Source organism: Alexandromys fortis, unplaced genomic scaffold (assembly GCF_014885135.2).
Source record: "Alexandromys fortis isolate MF-2015 unplaced genomic scaffold, M_Fortis_MF-2015_v1.1 scaffold_64, whole genome shotgun sequence".
NCBI classification, from domain to species: domain Eukaryota; kingdom Metazoa; phylum Chordata; class Mammalia; order Rodentia; family Cricetidae; genus Alexandromys; species Alexandromys fortis.
Window position 1 is genome coordinate 1,460,326 of NW_026067976.1, and position 21,359 is coordinate 1,481,684.

At 40.9% G+C, this 21,359-nt stretch overlaps 1 long non-coding RNA gene across 1 annotated transcript in view; it reads right to left on the bottom strand.

Annotated features, from left to right (window-relative positions):
• LOC126510692 (uncharacterized) overlaps positions 1 to 18,890 on the bottom strand; it is a 28,732-nt gene extending 9,842 nt beyond the window's left edge. The window contains exons 1-2 of the long non-coding RNA XR_007594462.1: positions 18,780 to 18,890; positions 11,475 to 11,625 (exon numbers count right to left, since the gene is read on the bottom strand). This is a non-coding gene — a long non-coding RNA (uncharacterized lncRNA). The remainder of the gene's footprint in view (positions 1 to 11,474; positions 11,626 to 18,779) is intronic.
• Positions 18,891 to 21,359: the final 2,469 nt, after the last annotated feature.

Sequence of the window (21,359 nt, forward strand, 5' to 3'; positions counted from 1 at the left end):
GGATCGCAGCATCCAGAAGATTGAAAAGCACAGCTCTAAGTCGTGATCGCATCTAAAGGGGGCTGCTTTAGTAGTTTGAAGAGCCCCAAGAGGACTTCCTTCTTTGGAGCAGAGCAGTCATCCCTAGACCAGCCGGTTCCCTAAAATGAAGTCATAGCCGTGAAGGACCAGGAAACTCTCCTGCAGTTCCACTGTCAGTGATATTCAACTGCCAGGGGTAACTGGCACTTCCCTGCTTACTCTTCCCTGTCCCTTTGTGTTCCTAGGCTCCTTCACCCCCATCCTGGGATCTGGGATTGAAGCTGAGTAAGCTTGACCTTTCTCTGTTCTGCTTTTCCATGTTCAATTCTGCTCCATTTCCCGTCACCTTCTTGCTGCTTTCCAGGCCTCTGTCTCTAGCTTTTCCTTGAAACACTGGATGGTTCATTACTTTTCTGCATCTTTTTTGTGACAGATCACATACAAGGTTCATGTTTGCTCCCTTCGTTTTGAACAACTGTCACTGCTGCTAGTCTATCTAGCACAACAAATTTTGTGTATGGTTATGACTAAGTTCTTAATAAAGATTAAATAGTATTTACTACCTGATTTTAAAATATCAGGAAAATAGGTGTTATATTCTATAATGATTTTGACTAATATCTTTATTTTTCATATTTCTGTGGCTGAAGAGTGAGTGTGTCTGCAGGACATTCACCTGTGTGAATGGTTCTGACTCTGACATGACGGAGGAATTGGGATCTTACTATGATCGAATTCTGAAACACAACAAAGCAAATGAACCTACTGTTTTCCATCACTGGACGAGAGACAGTGCAGAGCTGTAATTGCTCAGGTGACAGGGTGGGGTGGGACTATGTAGCTTGAACTACACATCCACACCAGCCTTCTACCTGATGTCTTTTTCCAAACTACAGTGCAAGAAGTAAATTCCAGCAGAGAGCAGTTGTCTTTTTGGTTAGATACAGCAGAAACAAGGGCTAAGGTTTTCTGAAGTGGGCGGGGTTGTAGTAAAGGAATTTGAAAGGAAGGAACCTGCAAAGAGGCATGTTTTGCCAAATACCAAACTTCCCAGGCCCAAGTTTGGAGATGTCTGACTGCCAGCAGCAACATGTGTCTTAAAGCCAAATTCCAGGGCCTTTCCCACCTTGGTGTTGGTGTTCAATTCAATAACAGTTAGACTCCACTAAGGACCTCCTGGTTTATATCAGACTCAAGAAAGACCCTTTCACCAGAAGGGTGGCTCTTCCTCTTGGGTCATGGCTGCTCCAGATGAACTCTGAACAGATATCCATAAACCAAGTAATTTACAAAAAAAAAAAAAAAAAAAAAAAGAAGCAGACAAATAACAAGGATAAGAATTTAAATAATGCGCAGCTAAACAATACTTAAATATTTAATTAATACTCAGCAAACTAGCTGCCTGCCGACACAAAAGTCAATGCTTTGCAAGAGGAAACAATTTCAGGTTCTCAACAAGGGTCACCAAAAATATCTAACCATAAAATTATCAAACGTGCAAAAGTAAGGAATCTATAATGCATAAAGGTCAAGAGAAAAGGACAACAGAAGTAGATATCAGAGAAACTATAGTTATCCGAGTCATTAGACTTAAAATAACTGTTGTTTATTTGAAATGTATTTCAAATACAATAACTGTATTTGAAAGCATTAAGGGAGGCTGAGCATAGTAACACCATACATCTTTAATCTCAGCACTTGGGAAGCAGAAACAGTCAAATCTCTGTGAAGTTGAGACCATGCTGGTTTATATAGTGAATTCCAGGCCAGCCAGGTAGAGATCCTGAGGTGTCTAGCACCAGTTGTTACATCGATAGCACAACTCCTAAACCTATAACTCAGGGACCACCATGAAAGAAAGAGGTGGGGAAAATGTGAGAGCCCAAGAACCAGGAAATATGTTGTGAGATTGTGCCTATGCAAACAGCAGGGAGATTTCACCTAAGGTATCTCAAAAATACGGCTGCCTAAACAGGACCTGAGCAAGGGTCAGGTAATGTCCACAAATACACTAACATGGAAAAGAGAAATATCATGGGTCCCACCATTAGAGACAAAGAATTACAGTTACCTAAGGAATGTTGAGATATGTATAGTCTTCACCAAGGACAAGTCCCCTAATTGATTATCCAATACCCAATAATTAGTCCTGAAATTGTATACGTATAAGTAACACTAAAGAGACTGAAAAGGTTTTGTTTGTAGATCTGATTGACTATTTTAATATGTGTGTGTATTACGCATACTACAATTTTATACTATCTGTCATAACTTATGGAGGACAAAACCCCTAATAAATACAAACGAAAGGAATCAATGACCAACAAGCCAGTACTACAGGTAATGAAGGAATTTCTTCAAACCAAAACAAAAGGTACACACATCCAACCATGCTAGAATGGTGGTTAGGCAAGGGAAGAACACAAAAACACCAGACACATAAAATCAACACAACCACAGGAATGGACACATATTGTTCAATAGTAGCTTTGAAAGTTAATGGTCTAAATTCCCCTAATAAGAGCTCTCAGAGTATCAGATGTGATTAATTACAGGAATTCTGGCCTAGAGATATGGCTCAGTGGGTAACAGCATTGGCTAAGCAAGCATGAGGACTTGAGTTTGGACACTGTTTGAAATACTGGGCATGGCCATACACACCAGCAGTGTGGGAGGTAGAGACAGGCAGATTTCTTTTTTTAACCCTTTTTTGTAACATAGAGGGGCCAGGCCTGCTTCTTTGTTGTTGTGGTTTTTGTCCTGCCCAGTTCTCCAGCTGTTTATTCCCAAAGAAAATCACATATAGGTCTCCTTAAATTATAAGCTGATTGGCCCATTAGCTTTAGCCTCTCATTGGCTAACTCTCACATCTTGATTAAACCTTTTTTTTTAAATCTATGTTAGCCATGTGGCCCAGTACCTTTTTTCAGTAGGGCAGATCACATCCTGCTGCTTCGATGGTCGGGGCAGGAGTGGGAGGAATCAACTTCCTCCTTCCCAGAATTCTCCTGTTCTCATTACATCATTTCTACTTCTTGTTTGGTTTTCTTACCTATATTTCCTTCTGGCCAATCGGCGTTTATTTATAACATGATTAACAGAATACAGACAATTTTCCTGCACTTTTTCAAAATTTTTTTATTGATTTTTATTGAGCTCTACATTTTTCTCTGCTCCCCTCCCTGCCTCTCCCCTTCCCTTCAACCCTCTCCCAAGATCCCCATGCTTCCAATTTACTCAGGAGATCTTGTCTTTTTCTAATTCCCGTGTATATTAGATCTATGTATGTCTCTCTTAGTGTCCTCATTGTTGTCTAGGTTCTCTGGGATTGTGATTTGTGGGCTGGTTTTCTTTGCTTTATGTTTATAAACCACTTATGAGTGAGTACATGTGATAATTGTCTTTCTGGATCTGGGTTACCTCTCTCAAAATGATGTTTTCTAGCTCCATCCATTTGACTGCAAAATTCAAGATGTCGTTATATTTTTCTGCTGTGTAGTACTCCATTGTGTAAATGTACCACATTTTCCTTATCCATTCTTTGATCTAGGGGCATCTAGGTTGTTTCTAGGCTCTGGCTATGACAAACAATGCTGCTATGAACATAGTTGAGCACATGTCCTGTGGCACAATTGAGCATCCTTTGGATATATACCCAAAAGTGGTATTACTGGGTCTTGAGGAAGGCTATTTCCTTATTTTCTGAGAAATTGCCACACTGATATCCAAAGGGGCTGTACCAGCTTGCATTCCCACCAGCAATGCAGAAGTGTTCCCTTTTCCCCAAAACCTCTCCAGCATAAGTTGTCATCAGTGTTTTTGATCTTGGTCATTCTTACAGGTGTAAGATGGAATCTCAGAGTTGTTTTGATTTGCATTTCTCTAATGACTAAGGATGTTGAGCATTTCCTTAAGTGTCTTTCCATCGTTTTAGATTCCTCTGTTGAGAGTTCTCTGTTTAGGTCCGTACTCCATTTTTTTTATTGGATTATGTGTTCTTTTGATGACCAATTTCTTGAGTTCTTTGTATATTTTGAAGATCAGACTTCTGTCTGATGTGTGGTTAGTGAAGATCTTTTCACATTCTGTAGGCTGTCGTTTTGTCTTGTTGACCATGTCCTTTGCTTTACAGAAGCTTTTCAGTTTCAGGAGGTCCCATTTATTAATTGTTTCTCTCAGTGTTTTTGCTGCTGGGGTTATATTTAACAAGTGGTCTCCTGTGCCAATGTGTTCAAGTGTACTTCCCACTTTCTCTTCTATAAGGTTCAGTGTGGTTGGCTTTATGTTGAGGTCTTTGATGTTTATAATATCTTGGTTTAATTTTGATGGGTCATATGTGTCTAGAAATATATCTATTTCTTTTATATTTTCTAATTCATTGGAATACAGATTTTCTTACTATGACCCAGTAATCACTAGAATTTCACTGGTCTGTTGTAGTGTCTCTTCATTTGTAGTTTTATTAATTTGAAATTCTTTTCTCTTTCTTTTAGTTACTTTCACTAAGGGTCTGTAATCTTAATCATGTCAAAAAAAAAACCTAACATTTTGCTCCATTGATTTTTTTTTATTGTTTCAGTTCACTAATTTCTGCCCTGATCATTATTCTTTCCTTGTCTCATTAATTTGTGGTTTAGTTTGTTCTTGTTTTATTAAGACTTTATTGTATATTATTAAACTAGTCATTTGAAACAACTGATCTCTTTAATCACTTATACCTATAAAAGTCTTTCCATCTTAGAACTCTTTGATTATATCCTACGGGCCCTGGTATGTTGTATATTCATTTTCATTTGATCCAAGGAATTTAAATATTTTCTTTGTGATTTCTCTGATGACCCTTTCATCATCCAATAATGTGTTCTTCAATCTCCATGAGTTTGTGAGCATACTGTAGTTTCTCTTGTATTGATTTCTTGCTCTATTCCTCTGTGATCAGATAGATACAATAAATAATACAAGAAATCAATTTCCCTGTATTTTGCTAAGATTTGCATTGTGTCCTTCAGTATGGTCTATTCCAGTGGCAGTTCTATGGGAAGCTGAGGATAATATTTACTATGCAACATTCAGGTGAAATATTTATAACTGTCTATTAAGTCCATTTGATCTGTAATACCACTTAACTCTGCTGTTTCTTTGTTGATTTTTGTTGATAGGCTCTATTTATCAGTCAGCACAGGTATTGAAGGCGCCCATTATTATTGTGTTGAGGTCAATCTGTATCTTTACATCCTGTAGTATTTGATTCATTATTATTGTGTTGAGGTCAATCTGTATCTTTACATCCTGTAGTATTTGATTCATTATTATTGTGTTGAGGTCAATCTGTATCTTTACATCCTGTAGTATTTGATTCAAGAAACTGAGTGCATCCATGTTTGATGCCTGTGTGTTTAGAATTATGATGTCCTCTTGGTGAATATTACAACTTGTTAAATGTCTCTTATTTTGACCTGAAGTCTATTTTGTCAGAGAATCGTATTGCCACACCTCTCTATCAACCTCCACTGTCTACCTCCATCTTTTCACCCTAAGGCTGTGTTTTCTTTTGTTAATTTTTTTTTTCAGAGAAATGCATGGATATTGTGTCTTAATTCAAAATGCTAGTTTTGATTAAGGAACTGAGACCATTTATAGTAATTGTAGAAAGGTACGTATTCAGTCATTGTTCCGAGGTTTTAGTAATGTTTCTTCTCTCCTGATCTATTGCAGTTTGTTTGTCCCTGTGGCTTCTCGTGTACGTCCATCTGTCTCGTTGGTGTGTAGAATCTGGGCTGGCAGTTATGTTTGTTAGCTCTTGACCATCACTCCATGCTTTCTTTGCTTTTCCAGTTTCTGTTGAATAAATGTGCTTTTATTTTGTCAGATTTGTTTTTCTGTGTGACTGGTGTTTATCTTTTGACCTTTTGTTAAGCATATTCAGTGTTTTAACTGTATTATGCTGTGAGGAAGTACTTTTCTGGTCACACCTGTTTGGAGTTCTTCATGCCGCTGTGCCTGAATTGGCACCTTTTTCTCTCTATTTAGGAAATTTCCTGATGTGGTTTTATTGAAAATACTTTGTCCTTAGCATAAAATTCTTCTTCTTTTATGCCCACAGCTTGTGTATTTAATCTTTTCATAGTGTCACATAGATAGCATATGTCCTGTTTGTACTTTTTTATTAATTTACTGTGTTGTTGTAAGAATATTTTAATTCATAGATCTTATCTCCGAGTTCTGATATTGTATTCTCTCTTTGATCTATTTTATTTCTGAGTCCTTCAACTATTTTGTTGTTGTTTGACTTATTGAACTTCTCGTTTCCAATATTTCATGTTCTTTAGTATTTCTATCTCTATTAAATTGCACTTTCATATCCTGTGTCAACTTCCTTATTTTATTAGCTATTTTTTTGTGTTCTCTTTGAATTTCATTTAGGAGTTAATCTGTGTCCTTTTTTATATCTCTGGGGATATTTATAAACAGTAGTAAATTCTTCACCTGAGACTTCATCTAACTCATAATGGGAGCCATTCCTGTGGGATTACTAACTAATGTTACCTCGGCTTTTCACAGTTTTGTGACTTTGTTTTCGTAATTGCACATCTGAGATTATACCAGTGGCTGAATTTTTTAATCACCCTTATTCTTTCAAGGGCAATATTTACCATCTTCATTTGGGACAGGGTTGTAGTAAAGTTGAGGTGTCATTTTCTCCCCAAGGCTGGAGTTGAAGCTCAATGGATGTTCTGAGTTCAGCACAGGAACCCATCCCCAGTACTACCCTGAGAGCAGAATACTGTTAGCCAAACCAATTACTATAAAAGGGCAGGTCAAAAATACAGTAATAAGCCATTAAAAAAGCAATCTCCTGAAGAAGGACACTTAAAAGAAATCCCATACTAGCTCAGAATTGAGTATATTAGAGGGTTATTTATTTAGGACTAGACTCACAGATCACAATCCTCTGCTGGAATGGGGAATAGCAACCAAATCCTACAGCCAGAAAAGAGGCCAGATGCACACTTTACATTGGCATAAATAGTAGATGAGGCCATGCCCAAGTAGGCGGGTAACTTAAAGGCTACTGTCAGTAGGAATTCCTACAGCACCTCCCCTTTTTGTTTAAATAAGAAAGTTCTAAGCCTAATACAAAGTTATGTACAATAAGAACAAATATCAGGTATAAAAATTAAAAATACAACCAGCATAAACAATATCAAGCAAAAAATATATGATAAATGTTTCAATAATTATCCTATATTAATGAGTTTAAGTCATATATAAATAGCTTGGCCAAGGTATGAGAGGAAAGTAACTTCAACTATCTAGTCATCAACCCCATCAAAGATCCGAGAAAGGAAATAATATTACTTGAGTAAGCAGAAAGTGTAATCAAGCAACTTCCAAAACGTGCAACAAACGACAGAGGCAACTGGCTACCTGGGCAATTACCCAAAGTCTCATTTGCAATGTTGGAGCAACCAGCTTTGGCTAAGGCCTAGAATAAATGACAGACCATTTTCAGAGGCAAGAAATTTTTCAAAACTGTCTTACCCTGTCTTGGCAAGATTTGACAGTCTTTTTTCTTGCATCCTGCTTGTCCTTCTGGACATCATGCATTTTGTCAGTGGTCAATGCATAGACAGTTCCTTTCCTAAAGGCCAGTCTTGCCAAGAATAAAACAAGCTCCAAGTGGAGTGTCTTCTGTGCTCAACATTCTCTCGGGAATAGATGGGTGCTGCCAGGAGCAATTGTGTCTCACACCTACAGAACCCTAAGTTATTTAAATGCCATATTCTACAGCTCTTCAACTATAACAGTTTTAGGAAGTAAAGGGACATTGGTTGTACTGTGTTGTTTTCTGTCCTGCCCTATTCCCGCAGTCGTTAAGTCCCAAAGAAATCACACAGAGGTCTACATTAGTTATAAACTGATTGGCCCATTAGCTCAGGCTTCTTATTAATTCTTATAACTTATATTGCTCTTGTCTATGCTAGCCACATGGCTTGGCACCTTATTCAGTGAGGCAGTCACATCTTACTTCTTTTGTGGATGAGTCACAACTGCAGAAAGAGCTTTCCTCTTCCCAGAATTCTCCTGTTCTCATTGACCCGCCTCTATTTCCTGTCTGGTTGTCCTGCCTATACTTCTTGCTTGGCTATTGACCAATCAGTATTTATTTAAAATATAATCAACAGAATACAGACTATTGTCCCACACCACTGTGTTAATGAAAATATTAGTTACTGAGAGTATAAATGGAAAGTAAATATAAAAGCATAGTAAGACTAGCAGTTGGCATTAGGAAAATAAAGTGGAAAAGCAAATAGAAGAAGGAACAAAGGGAGGCAATGAGGTATATCTAGCTGATGGCAGAAGAAAACAAGAATGGCAAAGACATGCAATCAGACAAACTGAAATATTTCCAGCTCTCAGGAGGCTGAGTCAGGGGAGACCACTAAACCAGTCCAGCAGATAGTCTTTGGGAAAATGTATTCAAAAAATGAAGTAGGGGGAGGAGAAGAGGGAGAGGGGGAAGGAAAGGAAAGGAGAGAAAGAGAGAGGGGAGAAAGAGGAAGAGAAAGGGGAGGAGGGATTGAATTTGGGTACTTGCTTTTTCAAGGCATGGTTTATTAACTGAGCTATCCCTTAAGTTCCTTCTAGACAGTCTTTAACTGGACCAGTTAGGAATGGTAGCCTTGCCTTTGGGAAGTCATTTCAGAGTAGTGGCCATGCTTATGCGGGTCCGTTACAAGTCTGGTTGCAGATACTGGCTATGCTGCTGTGTGTGCCTTGGTGACCGGGCACACACAGAATCGTGCCTTGTTCCACTGCACACTAAGATCAGATGTCTGCATTGCTGAATATCATCTGGATCTGATTCAGTGTCCCCGCTGCTGGTGAGAAGTATTCGGCAGGCTGGGTTATAGATTATAGTTCCATGACATTTGCTCTGTGTTCCCAGAGTGTGCAGCTCCCAGAGAGGGTCTAGTATCACTCTAGTGCTGTCTGGGCTGGGGGGAGGGTAAAATGGTTTCTTGCCACTGCTGTGGTTGAATGGCTATTCTTCCCCCGCTGGTGGCATTGCCATGCAAAATTCTTGTCCTTTTCCCCTCTCTTTTTTCTGCTCTTCAAATTGCCTGTTACTTAGATCAATTTTGGACCTCGGTCTAGCTGTTTCAGCCCTTCTCATGGACAAGAGGGGGTCACACAATCAATACCAATACCTGGGGAACGACTCTGGACTTAGACTTCAATTCTGTAGTGGTTTCTTATTGCTAGTAAAACTGGAGGTGTTCAGTTGTCCCTTATCTCTCACAACAACAGAAGTGAAGAGCACTGGCTGCTCTTCCTGCGGACCCAGGTTGAATTCCCAACACCCACGTGGCAGCTCACAACTGGCTGTCACTCCAGCTCCAGGAGAACCTATGCCCTCTTCTGAACTCTGTGGGCAGCAGATACATATGTTATATAGAGATGAACATACAGGCAAAACATTCAGACATAAAATTTTTAAAAAATAGCTATTGCCTAACTAATCTTGATTCATTTTCCAGAGATTTTAGAAAAATCATGTGTCCTTGTTAGTATTTTGTCAACTTTTGCTACAAGCTTGAATTATTTGGGAAGAGGAAGAGGAACCCCGATTGAGAAATGTCTTCATGAGATCACCTGCAGGCAAATCTGTAGGGAATTTTCTTGATTAGTAACTGATGAGGAAGGACCCAGCCCCCTACAGACAGTGCTATCTCTGAGCTGGCGGTCCTGGTAAGAAAGCAAGCTTAGCAAGCCATGGAGGAGCAAGCCAGTAAGCAGCATTTGCTTGTGGTCTCTGCTTCAGCTCCTGCCTCCAGGTTCCTGCCCTGCTTGGCTTCTTGCCCTTCCTGCCTCAGTGGTGGATTGGTGTGTTTGTGACTGTAAGCCAAATTAATCCTCTCCTCCCTGAGTTACTTTTGGTCATGCTGTTTTATCACAGCAATAGAAAAACAAATAAAGCATGTCTTCATGTTATCTGCCATCTTCTTCGTCAACTATTTGTCCAAGAAACCAGGTCTTTTGTTTTGATCTTTAGTACTTTTTAATTTCCTATGAAATTTATTTCCATCCTAATCTTTATTATTTCTTTCCTTTCTTTCTTCCTGTGAATATGGTTTTTGTTTATTATCACTATTTTATAGTTCTTTAAAGTACTACAAAGTCATGCTGTGGAGCCTATGCTGGCCTAATACTCATGATCTTCTGCCTCAGCCCCTCAGTGTTGGAATTAAGAGTATTCATCACCATTTGAATTCTTTGATACTGGATACACACATATTCAGAAATGTTGTTCAATTGAAACTTTCAATATTACATAATACTCCTCTTTATCGCCTTTCACCTCAGGTTGTAAAGTGTGCTTCACCTTATGTTAGGTATGGCTACTCCTTCTGTCTTTGCCTTTCATTTACATAAATATTGTTTTCCATCCTCTCACTTTACATATATCTTTAGACGGAAAGTGAGTTTCATACAGGCAACATGCTTGTATTTATATTTTGACCTGTGCTGTTTAAGAGTTGCTTTGTGTCTTTTAATTGAAGAATCAAGTTTACACATAGGTAGATAGGTAAGGTAGGAAGATAGGTAAGGTAGGTAGCAAGGTAAGGGAGGTAGGTAGATAAGGTAGGTAGGTTAGGTAGGTGGTAAGGTAGGTAAGGAAGGTAAGTAAGAGAGGTTAGTAGGTAAGATAAATAGGTAGGTAAGGGAAGTAGGAAGGTAAGGAAGGTAGGTAGAAAAGGGAGGTAGGTAGGTAAGGGCGGTAAGTGTAGAGAATCTTTCTCTGTCCCACCAGATAGCTCCCAGATCATGACACAGAGAATTATTATTCATTATGAAAGCTTGACTAATAGTTTAGGCTTGTTTCTAAATAGCTCTTATAATTTAAATTAACTTATTTATATTAATTTACTTTTTGTATCCCAGCTTGTTAAATAAGCTGCATAAGTAAAATACCTTAAACAAGAATAGAAACATAGATACAATATAACAAAAATAATCTTAAATTTGTATCAATTTATAAAAATTCATACAAATGTACAATATTTGAGACTAGTGGTTGTTAAAAGTAGACCTGATAATCCACCTTTTAATTTCATCATTTCTTTACTATATCCCTCCTTTTTCCATGGAAAGAGATTTTTGACTCTAACTCCTTTGTGAAGCTTTTTTTCTAGACCATACCAATGACAACTTATAATCAAGCCCCCTAAATGATAACAAACATCTATAAACCATCGAATGGCCAAAAGCCATCCACCCGACCTCTTGGGAATGTGGGTGTCATGTTCTCTAGACTGCTTTCTGTTGTCTTGGGGCACTGGAATTTTTAGGAGACCCTGGGAAAATTGGGATAATTGTCAAATCTTGGGAGAGTCGGATGCAACATCTGTTGTTCAGTCTCTGCAATGGGAAAGTGTGATTCTTACCTGGCTGGAGTAGTCTGTAACGCTGGACCATCTCAGCCAGCAGCCTTGAAGCTGTTCTGTATGCAGAACTCTGAGAAAACTGCAACAGAGGGATTCTGAGAGGCTGGAGCACCCGGGCCACCCATTTTCGTCAGTTTTTGGTCCCCTTGCTCTGAAAACACATAAAATTTCAAAGGTAACATACATATCTGAACACAAGGATGGAATTGTGGTGTGCACAAGTCAGTTAAAGATAATTTTCTGTTCTATGTTTGAGCAGGTAAAGACATCTATCTACTTTATAAGTCCATTTTGATTGTATAATCAAACTGTAATATAAATCTCTATCCATAGCTTGTGAAAGAACAACATGTGAAAATAAGTCAAGATGAGTCTGGAGCCAACAAGATCTATCATGTCTCATCCCATCTCAGAACTGTTCCCACGTCAAAGAATCAGCTTGCACATCACCTGTCCTCTAGTCTTTCTTGGTTTCCTCCCCCATGTCTGTAGCTAAGATACTCAGGAGATCTCCCCTGGTCAAATCTGATCTTTATTAGTCTGGAAGGAATCCACAGTCTTTTGTTTTCTGTGGAAAAAAAAAAGCACAACCTCTTCTCCAATGCAGCATATTGTTTGACTTCCATTTTGAAGTTTAGACATTTTTAAAATATATAGGTTGGTTTGATTTATCAGTTTCTATAATCCAATGTCTCTTATTAGCTATTGTTTATTCATCAGCAATCAAAAAATTCAAAAACAGCACATAATGTACAGGATCCAGACTGGTATTTCCCATCTCTATGTTACAAAAAGTTTATAAAAACAAACCTGCTTGTTGTAAAAGTTGTTTTGAAATTGTGGCAACTTAAGAGGACTTGAAGACAAGAGAAAGGGTTCAAGACAGACAGTAAAAATTTTAGAAAACACCTCAATAAAACCTTGTAGTCACATTCTACTCTATTCACTTTTCTTCTTATTTTATTTTTATTATATTTTAATTCATTCATTGGGAATTTCACATCATGTACCCCAATCTCACCCATTTCCCAGTCCCTCCATATCTGCCATTCACCTTTATACTGTCCCCCACAAAAGGAATGTCAACATCTGTAGAACATATCTAGGCCCTGCTGGATTGCAGAGTCTCCACTGAGAATTCGGATGTTCCTCTAACAGGCCTGCCTTTAGATGTGATGTGTGCTTTTTTCATTACAGCCTTTAACACCCTTTCTTTGCTCTGCACATGTAGTATTTTCATTATGTGTCATGGGAGATCGCTTTTCTAGTTTTGTGCCCTTGGTATTCTGTATGCTTCTTGTACCTTGGTAAGTACTTCCTTCTTTAGATTGGGAAATTTTTCTTCTATAAATTGTTAAAAAAAATACTTTTTGTGTCTTTATCCTGTTTATTTTCTTCTTCCCCTTATGTATTATCTGTAGGTTTGTTTTTTTTATAGTAAGGGTTTTTTTTAATTTAAAAAAAAATCAATTTGAGTATACCAGGATTTGATGGACAGTGATACCTTATAGGAGATGAAGTGCTCCTTTAACTTCATATACTAATTATTTATATTATTTTAGAGATGATACTATAAATAGATCATTTTCCCATTCTTCCCCTTTCTCCAAACACACTCACAAATCCCTCCTTGTTTTCTTTCAAGTGCAACCCCCTTTTTTCATTAATCATTGTTACATGTAAATGTATATACATCCACATTACTAAATACAACCTGCTCAGTCTGTACAATGTTACTTGTATGTATAGTGTCTCAGACTTCCTGAATGTTTTGCTCCTGAATTTTTTTTTAAGATTTAACATTTTATTTGACTGAGACAGACAGAGACACAGAGGCAGAGACAAACAGATAGAGATACGGAGGCAGAGAGAGAGAGAGAGAGAGACAAAGACAGAGACAAAGAGGCAGAGACAAACAGATGAGATATGGAGGCAGAGAGAGAGAGAGGCAAAGGCAGAGACACAGAGGCAAAGTGAAAGAATGATTGGAGCTGTCAGAAGCAAGTAGTTTGACTGCTTGATTGACAGCTTTTATTTCCCCCTTCTCTACCCCACTCTGGTTGGACCAGGAATCACTATTATCACTATTACGTCTCCAAGCCCATCAGGATTATAAGTGATGGTACCTGAGATCTGAGGTCCCAATGGAGGCAGGGGCAATCATCATTCTGTGAATGTTCAACTACTTTTATAGAAACCATGGAGCCGTCAGCCGACCAGCTGCTTTTTCTGAGTTGAGGTGCTATTCTCACAACATTAGGGTGCTTTGCATTCACGGCTGTGTGAGGACCCTGTTGCAGTCTCAGAGCTCACTGTAGTGCTCAGGCGGTTGCCAAAGCTGTGGCTTAGGAAACTCTGCTTCAGTCACGGCTTCTTCAGACACCCTGAAACAACCCCATAAAGCTTCCCATTGACAAGTAAAGCTTCTGATGGCCCTTCGATGCCCCCAACAGCTGCTTTATATCTCCCACCCATCCTGCAGGTGTCCTCAATCCCCTCAGTAGGCAAACATCCCTATTCCTGATGTTTGCACGAGGCAGGCCTAGTAAAACTGTGTAGGCAGATGTGAGTAAGCATGGTTTCAGCAGGGAAAAGACTGTGTGAGCATCAACAGTCTTATCCATGTGGTTTGATTGCCTACTTGGGGCCTTTCACACAGGGAGAGCAGGCCAAGCTGCAATAGGAAGAACGGGCAACTGCTAGGGTTGCTAGCAGTCTCCAGGAAGCAATTAGAGTTTCAGAAAACTAAGAAAAGCTGGGATGGTGGGGAGTGGAGCCAGCAGTCCTGATGTACAGGGAGAGCCTGGAGGAGCTGTAGGCTGTCATTGCAAGTGGAGCGGGTCACCAAGACTGCTGGCTCCACTAATATGAGCTGCTAGGTGCTTGGGAGGCTTGGCTCAATGCCCAGAGCTAGCCCATAAAGAGCTCTCACCTAAACGTCATCATCACTAACATCACTGTAGGCACCAAAAGAGCCCTCAAGGTCAAGGTAGTCTTCTTCCTCTTCTTCATGAATACGACCCTTAGTCTTCTCGTCCTCTATAGCCTAAAAAGACCCAATATCTGCTTACTCCCAATGCTCTCTGCCAAAGACAAAGCCTGCTCCATCTGTTTATCAGGCCAATATAAGCACACCTGGCCCACACCACCTGGCATTCCCTGTCCCCTGCTTCTGGTTAGCCATTCCTTTAATGTCAACCCAGATGATCACATTACAGAACTCCCCACTTTGGATGAACATCTGTCCCCCTCTACTTCCTTATTCTCTCTGTCTGCCTATTGCCTGCTCTTCCATGGTGTCCCCTGGCAGGAGGGGGAGGACTGGGAATAAATCTGAGGCTTTGAACCTTTCTGGCTTGAGTTTCTTTTTGCTAACAATCTCTTTGCCTGCCACGGTCTGACCTATCTTCACCCTCATTGTTACCTTCATCCCGGTATTCTCAAACTTCCACACAATGTGACGGCAACTCCCAGGGACTCTGTTCACACGGATGGAGGAGACTGAGCAGCAGAAGTCCTGGCAATTCCAGCATCTAAGGTAAATACATGCAGTGGACACTGGGATTGTCAGGGCCTTGGGTCTCATTCTCACTTGATCCTTGACGGTCGTCATCAGCTGATGCCACATGGGACATGACATCCACCTGGAAGCAAGAGTGTTGTACGAGCTCAAGTGAAGACATAGCTCAGTGGCAGGGTGAGTGCTCGCCTATCTGGTTGAATCCCTAGCATCAGAAAGAAAGAAAACAAGATGAAATAAGATAATAAACAGACTTTGACAGCTGATCTTGGTGCACACCCCTGGGCACGTCTGCAAGGGATTTTCTGGATTAGGTTCATTATAGCAGAAGCCAGTCTAACTGTGGGCAGCAGTTAGGGTGACGTGGGCCAGATACAGGGGAGGTCTGAGCTGAAAGAGTTTCCTTTTGTCTGCGTTTCTTAGCATTTCACCTGTGAGTGTATTTGCTCCGTTCATCTACCCTGTTGTTGCTGCTGCCATCCTTTTTTCCCTTTATTTATTTTATATTTTAAAGAATCTTTTTATTTTACATACCAATCCCAGTTCCCCCTCCTTCCCCTCCTCCTGCTCACCCCACCTTCTCTCCATCCCACCCCCCCATCCACTCTTCAGGAGGGTGAGGGCTCCCATGGGGAATCAACAAAGTCTAGCACATCACTTGAAGCAGGACCAAGGCCCTCCCCACTGTATCTAGGCTGAGCAAGGTGTCCCTCCATAGGGAATGGGCTCCAAAGAGCCAGTTCAAGCACTAGGGATAAATCCTAATCCCACTGCCAGTGGCCCCACAGACTGCTGTCAAGCCACACAACTGTCACCCACATTCAAAGGGCCTAGTTGGGTCCTATGCAGGCTCCCCAGTTGTCAGTTCTGAGTCAGTGAGCTCCTACTAGCTCAGGTCAACTGTTTCTGTGGATTTTCCCATCATGGTCTTGACCCCTTTATTCATAATATCGCTCCTCCCTCTCTATGAGTGGACACTGAAAGCATGGCCCAGTGCTCTGCTGTGGATCTCTGCATCTGCTTCCATCAGTTGCTGGATGAAGGTTCTATGATGCATTTAAGGTAGTCATCAATCTGACTGCAGGGGAAGGGCAGTTAAGACACTCTGTCTACTATGGGCTTGGAGTCTTAGCTGGGATCATCCTGTGGATTCCTGGCAATTTCCCTAGTGCCTGGTTTCTCACTAAGCCATAATAACTCCCTCTAGCAAGGTATCTCTTTCCTTGCTCCCCCTCTCTGTCCTTCCCCCAACTCAACCTTCCCCAATCCCTCATGTTCTCCTCCCCCTTTCCCTTCTCCCCTCTTCCCTCCTCTTCCATCCTCCCTCCTCTCCCCTATGCTCCCAATTTACTCAAGAGGTCTTATATATTTTCCCTTCCCAGTGGAATCCATACATGTCTCTGGGTCCTCTTACCTAGGCTCTCTGGGGTTGTGAATTATATACTGCTTACTCTTCCCTTTATGTCTAATATCCAGTTATGAGTGAGTACATACCACGTTTGTCTTTCTGGGTCTGATTACCTCAGTCAGATATTTTTTTTCTAGTTCCATCCATTTGCCTGAAAATTTCAAGATATCATTGTTTTTTTTTTCCCACTGAGTAGTAATTCATTGTGTAAATGAACCACATTTTCTTTATCCATTCTTTGTTTGGGGAGCATCTAGGTTGTTTCCATGTTCTGGCTTCTTAACTGACATGGAGAACCATCTTCAGTCTTCCAATATGAACAAAGGGCAGTGGTTCTTCCAGGGATCCTCCAGGATCTTCAGCACCAGATTGGAACTTCCAGGACACCCACCCTCATGGACTCAACATCTGTCTGCCCTCAGTCCCTCCAGTGGGCAAACAGCCTTTGCTGGACCACAGAGACCATATCTACCATATATTAAACACACATTCCTCCTATCAGTTATGTTCCGCTAGAGAACCGTGACAAAGAAATAAGAAAGAAATCAATAAAATTATTGAGGATCAGACAGACTTTGATACTTGCCCAAGATCACAGAGAAGTGAAACCTAATCTTGAACTCAGGCCTGTGACAGAAAATGTGTCGCCTCTTGTAATTTCTTTGTTCTGCCTCTGGGCATAAGAGAAAAAGAAAATGCCCAGCCTCATGAAATTTTAGATTGCTTGAATATGGAGAATGTCTTTTTGTTTCTGTGTTCACTCTGTTCTCAATGTCCAGCAAGGCTCCCCCATCTCCAGTGGGAGGTCTTGGGCCAAGCTTCTGATGAACAATCCTCTGGAAAGTGTGCTCAAGCAGCAGAAAGTGTGGACCAATGGGTGAATGAAGACACGGACACTGGCAGCCTCAGGCCTGGCTCTCCTAGAATGACTTTCATGGAGACAAAATGTTTGTGATATGGATTGAGTCCGGAGATTCTGTTAGAGACGAGTATACAGAGATTCTGTTAGAGACAACGGAGCATACAAAAATTCGGTTAGAGATGCGCACACAGAGATTCTGTCAGAGATGAGCACACAGAGATTCTGTTAGAGATAGAAATACAGAGATTCTGTTAGAGATGGAGCACACAGAGATTCCGTTAGAGACGGAGCACACAGAGCTCTCTTGCCTTTTTTTTTTTTTTCACAAATCCTCTCAAACAGAGCAAATTGCCACGGTAGGAATGTGATATTAAAAGGGAATCTGAGAGGTGCCCCCTTCCCTCAGCCTCTGGAATTCTTACTCAAAGGAGGGGCATTGCTGGGCGTATTTCATTGGAGACCAGCATTGCTCAGCATGATTAATCCTCACAAATACACGCTGGAGAGAAAGCTCGGCCATTTAAAACTAGGCTCGCAAGCAAAAAACAAACTAGCATGCTATGAGATCATCTATTTAAACACCCGGGAAAAATAAAACTTAAGTAAATTAACAAGCAAGTGCTGAGATCATGTCTAACTTTATTAATATTCCTTATTCACTATTACAAAAAGTATTGAAGTTCTGTTTCTTGTTTTACAAGCATGGCATCGGGGTTGACTTTAAACATTAGCCATGGAGAAAAGAAACATAAAGTAACCACACCTGTTTCAGAAATTAAGCAGAGATTCCTAGGAGCATCCAGAACAATGGGGCTTGGAAGTGGAGGGTGGGTGGGAGCACACAGAATAGCAAGATTATAGCAACATTATAGCCCCAGCCCTGCCATTTCCACCCAGTTGGTGCCACCCCGCCCAGGCTGAGCCCCTAGTGGGTAGGATGCAGTTGGTCAGGAGGTGTCTTGTCAGCAAACCTAAAAGGAAACATTCCAAATATTGTGGCCTAGGTCCTCCAGCAGCTCCATCCAGTACTGCCTTGTACCAAAGACGGGGATGTGGCACCAGAAACTTTCTGAATGACGAGCAAGAACCACAAGCCCTTAATGTCCGTTTTCTCAGCCAGTGCAAGAAAAGCCAGTGAATTCTCAGAGCTGCCCCTATGACCCCATCCAGGACAGCACCCTGATCCAGAAAGATGTGGGGAAGGCAGGACGGTAACTGCATCCCCAGAGCTTGCTCTAGAACTTTCTACTTGTCCTCCCAAGTTGGTAAGGAGGCTAGGAGACTATCAAAAGTCAAGGGCTGGGGAATTGGAAATACAACAAACAAAAAGAAACTTGTCCAGGCAGGGATGGAAGCCTGGTAGCAGGTGGATCAGTGCTTACCCTCAACAGACCCATGTGGTGTACCTGCCTCTTAGCCAGAGGCTATACAGGCCCTGAATCACAAGCTACAGGCTTCTGTGTACAGCCCTGAGTCCTAGTCTTCATCCTCAAGTGTACCGAGGTCTCCACTCACCAGCGCATCCTGGGAGAAGGGCAGTAACGAAGTTGGAATGGAAGATAGTGGGCTCCTTTCTGGTGGCAGATTTTGTTTGATTTTCTGTTTCCCTTAATAAATGGAATGCCATGTCACGAACAAGAATAAATCAGTCATTCGAAACAAAGAACAGAAGTATTTGTTTTAAAAACTTAGTGAGCTACATTTTAACAACTTTATCAAAGTCCAATGGAACCAACATTAAAAATTAACTCTGTAAGTTACAATTTGATAACTTCTCTTTTTCTCCTGGAGATAAAGTCTTGCTATACATCCAAAGCTGCTCAGAAAAATGTTCATGCTCCTGCCTCAGCCTCCTGAGTACTGGGCTTGCAGATGTATGTACTATACCAGGGTTACTAGGTTCTAGGTTTCAAACCACCAGCACAATGTAAACAATGAAACGTCCCATCTCCCAACTCTTTCCCGCCATCATGGCTTTCTCCCATTCTTTCTCAGGCATCCACTGCTCTGCCTTCTGCCACTGTAACTGGTTTCCATTTCCTAGAACTTCAAACGAGTGGACTCATATAGTATGAGCTCTGTCTTTAGTCTATAACTTTACACTCAGCAAAACTATTTTGAGTTTTCCCCCATATTACTGCTTATATGAGCAAAACATTTCCTTTTTAAGCAGTGAGTAATATTCCATGTATGGCTTTTCTGCTGCCTGTTTACCTTATCATCTATTCATTATATTTAGCTTGCTTCCAGCTGATCTTTTACTTCTTTTAAAAACAGGGTCACATGTCACAAGGGGTAGGGTAGTCTCAAGATCACCATGTAGCAGAGGATGACTTTGAACTTTTGATCCCTCTGAATGCTGGATTTATGCGCATGGACCTTGGATTCATTGCTCAGGTTTTTAGGTTGTACGGAAAGTTTCCAACTATCACGTATCTTTACCAACATTTGAGTCAGGGAGTCTTTTTAATTTTAGAATCCTCTTAAGTGGACTTTCATTGTGCCTAATTTTCGCTTTTTAATAATGATTCTGAGACCCTTTTCATGTTCTTTCATGAACATGTGGTAGCATCTGGGATCAGATCTTTTGTTCTGTTTTTATTGGGTTGTTTTCTCATTATGAACTTTCAAAAGTTCTTTGTATTTCTACAAGAAGTCCTTTATTCATCATCTCTCCCAGTTTATAGCTTATAATTACATCAATTTAGGAATCTTAAAAAAATGACTAGTTGAAAAATATTTGAGTAGAACTCTAAGTAGATCTGTTGTGGGAGTTCCCTGTATGTGTGGTGTAGGAGGTCCTTCTATGTGTTGCTTTCATTGGTTGAATAAAGAAACTGCCTTGGCCTTTTGCTAGGGCAGAACTTAGATAGGCAGGGAAGACAGAACAGGATGCTGGGGAAAAGGGCACTGTGGCAGATGCCATGATGCCTGGGATGGATGCTGGTTAGACTCATGCTGGTAAGCCACAGTCAAGTGGCAATACATATTAATAGAAATGGGTTAGATCAAGGTGTGAGAGTTAGCCAATAGGAGGCTAGATTATGGGCCAGGCAGTAATTTAGTTAATACAATTTATGAGTGATTATTTTGGGTATAAGCTAGTTGGGCAGCGGGACACAGCCCGCCACTCCTCTTACTACATATGTGCTGTAATTACCATTAATGAATAAAGAAACTGCCTTGGCCTGTTGAGGCAGGGAAGATGGAACTGAATTCTGGAAGGAAGAAGGCAGAGTCAGAAAGACACCATGGAGCTGCCAGAGTCAGACATACCAAATCTTTGCTGGTAAGCCACTGCCATGTGGCGATATACAGACTAATAGAAATGGGTTAAATTAATGAGTTAGCCAATGGGAAGCTAGAGCTAATGGGCAAAGCAGTGCTTTAATGAATATGGTTTCTGTGTGATTATTTCAGTTCTGGGCAGCTGGGACAAACAAGTGGCCTCCCTCCAATAGATTGGTGCCAAGCTAAAATCCACTGAGAAAGCTTAATTCTAGACACCAAAATACAGAGTTTAACACAGCTTCTTGCTGTTTGCTGGTGGCTTGCTGCAACTCCTTTAAGAGAGATTTTCCTGACTCAGCTGCAGCAGAAAAAAAGCAGCAGTTTTGAAATGCCGGCTTTCTGGGCTGTGTTTTGGAGACAGAGCATTTGGATGTGGTTTTGTGAGCAAAGTGCTAAGGCTTGATTTGTGGCAAAGTGGACCTGCTGAGTGCCTGGAAGTAGGGCAGTGTGGCTCAGAGGCACAAGTGGCTCTGCCATGCTGGGCTGGGTGGGGCAAGTACTGATTTACCATATTTGACCTAGTAACAGTGCAGCCTAAATTTTAAGAAGCACTTACCATTTGTGCACCCACACACTGAGACAATGGGGATGTTCTATTGGGAACTCACCAAGGCCAGCTGGCCTGGATCTGAAAAAGCCTGGGATAAAACCGGACTCGCTGAACATAGTGGACAATGAGGACTACTGAGAACTCAAGAACAATGGCAATGGGTTTTTGATCCCACTGCACGTACTGGCTTTGTGGGAGCCTAGGCAGTTTGGATGCTCACCTTACTAGACCTGGATGGAGGTGGGTGGTCCTTG